Raw genomic sequence first — 2,636 nt, 5'->3', positions numbered from 1 at the left:
CCTGCTCACTCACTCAATTTCCCGCTAGGGGCACTTCCCTGATTTGGGGCAGGATGGGGTCTGGCGGGGGCAAGGCCAAGCTGACCACAAAGCGGGAAGAGAAGAGACTGGTGCCTCAGAAGGCCTGGCAGATTCTCAATCTCTCTCTCTCTCTCTCTCTCTCTCTCTCTCTCTCACACACACACACACACACACACACACACACACACACACACGCAGTCGACTTCACTTTGATTCATGCTGTGGTCAAAGATATCACCCTTCACCCAGCTTCTGGAGACAAGTAGTCACAGGCCAGACAGCAAGATCAATTTCCAAAGATGCTCTCCTTGCCCTCACAGTGCCCAACTCTGTGCAAGGAGCATGGCTGCCCTGACTCTATATCCTGGATTCAACAATGTCTCCCAAGGTTCCATGAGTTAGTATATTCACACAGAGCAGACAATTCTTCCCTTCCTGGATTCCAAAATTCCAGCCACTGTGAGTCCATCACACAACTGTCGCTCTTCTTTTTCTTCTTCTTTTTTTTTTTTTTAGTTGAAGTCTCACTCTGTCCCCCAGGCTGGAGTGCAGTGGCACACTCACGGCCACCGCCGCCTCAACCTGTTGGGCTCGGGTGATTCTTCCACCTCAGCCTTCCAAGTATCTGGAACAACAGGTACACGCCACCACGCCCGGCTCATTTTTTGTTTTATCGTAGAGACAAGGTCTTGCCAAGTTGCCCAGTCTGGTCTCGAACGCTTAGACTCAGGCAGTCCTTTCACCTCTGCCTCCCAATGTGCTGGGATCACAGGTGTGAGCCACCGTGCCCAGCCATGTCGCTCTCCTATACCAGGACTGATGGTATAGTTCTGTCAAGGAATTTCTATAATTCATAATACTGACTCTATCACAGCCATTGGAAAAATGTGTTCTGTCTTCATTTTTCTAATAGACACTCCTGTGTAGCAGGCACTCAATAAAACATGTTGACTACATAAGTACTGTTATCCATATGAATGTAAGTACTGTGTATACATACGTAGTGAATACATAAACTAAAAAAATCATTGAGCCGCACACTTAAACTTAATGTACTTTATGAACTTCACTGATACGTACACACACATAAATTTTTGTTTTGTTCTGTTTTTTTGAGTCAGAGTCTCACTCTGTCACCCAGGCTGGAGTGCAGTAGCACAGTCACAGGTACAGCAGCTTGACTTGCTGGGCTCAGGCAATCCCTCCACCTCAGCCTTTCAAATTAGCTAGGACCCAGTTAACTTTTTTTTTGGTAGACTGATCTTGAACTTCTCGACTCAGGCAATCCACTCACCTTGGCCTCCCAAAGTGCTGGGATTACATGTGTGAGCCACTGCACCCAGCCTTTCACTATATATTTACCTCAATTTTTTTTTTTGCAGTAGTGAGAAGGGGGAAAGAGTAGAACAAGGAGTTTGATCTATAACTGACTGTGAACAACCAGTTGAGATCACTCACTGCATCAGACCAGCCATTACCTCAATCCTAAAAAGTTTTTTAAGGTCAGGCGCGGTGACTCATGCCTATAATTCCAGCACTTTGGGAGGCTGAGGTGAGAGGACTCTCTGAGCCCACAGGTTGGAGACCAGTCTGGGCAACTTGGCGAGACCTCATCTCTACAATAAATTAAAAAATCAGTCAGGCAGGGTGGTGCACACCTGTAGTTTCAGCTACTCGGAAGGCTGAGGCGGAAGAATCACCTGAACCCAGCCAGTTGGGGCTGCGGTGGCCATGAGTGTGCCACTGCACTCCAGCCTGGGCGACAGAGTGAGACTCCGACTCAGAAAAAAAAGGTTTTTTAAAAGAAAGAAAAATACATTGAGCTAAAGAAGTTCATAGCCCCAGAACTCCTACTCCCTATAGGTTCCAGCCCCTCCTCTTAAGTGCCATCTCACCATCCCAGCCTGCCCTTAATCTGGGAGTGGCTGGTATCAGGTGTGTTGACCCAGCTTCTCCGGAATTAGCAAGCCATCAGGCGGCACCTCCAGCGCAGCCTGCACCCAGACCCTGACCTGCAAGGCCCAGCCGGGAGGTCTTCCTTCCCCACACCCCTCAAAACTCCTTCCAGACGTCCCTAAACTCTCTCTCCCACTTCACTGACCGGTGCTCCAGAGGCTCCCCCCACCTCATCCCTGCACAAGACTGCATGTAAATTCTGAGTGGAGAAAAACTGGGGCAGGGACCTGGCTGGGCCCACTCCCTTCATGGCGGCGCTCGCCGGGCGGGGTTTGCAGGGTGGTAGCGCCCCCTCGTGCTGGGTGTTGGGACTGCAAACCGAAACTGGGGAACTAAGTCAAGCCAGGGAGGGTAGTTACGGGCACTACAACCTTGCGGGTACTGCCCGCCTGCCCCTTCTCCTTTTCCGCTCTCCATGTTTCCACCCTGGACACCTGTATTTAAAGGGGTGGGACTCTGGGCGAGACAGGCAGACAAGCTGTTCTTAGCCTTCCAGCTGCAGAGAAGGAGAAGTCAGAGTTTCCGTCGGCTGTCCCTGTGCGGGGGTTGGTGGGCTCTAACTCCGGGAACTGAAAGGGAGTGGGGGGATGCGGGACAGATGCTCCCCGGAGGGAGGAAGGGAGGCACTTCTGGGCCCTCTTCTCAGAGCGCCTCGGAGT

Source organism: Carlito syrichta, unplaced genomic scaffold (genome assembly GCF_000164805.1).
Source record: "Carlito syrichta isolate Samal-C Ts95f unplaced genomic scaffold, Tarsius_syrichta-2.0.1 Scaffold308201, whole genome shotgun sequence".
NCBI classification, from domain to species: Eukaryota; Metazoa; Chordata; class Mammalia; order Primates; family Tarsiidae; genus Carlito; species Carlito syrichta.
This window is presented reverse-complemented; position numbering follows the sequence as displayed.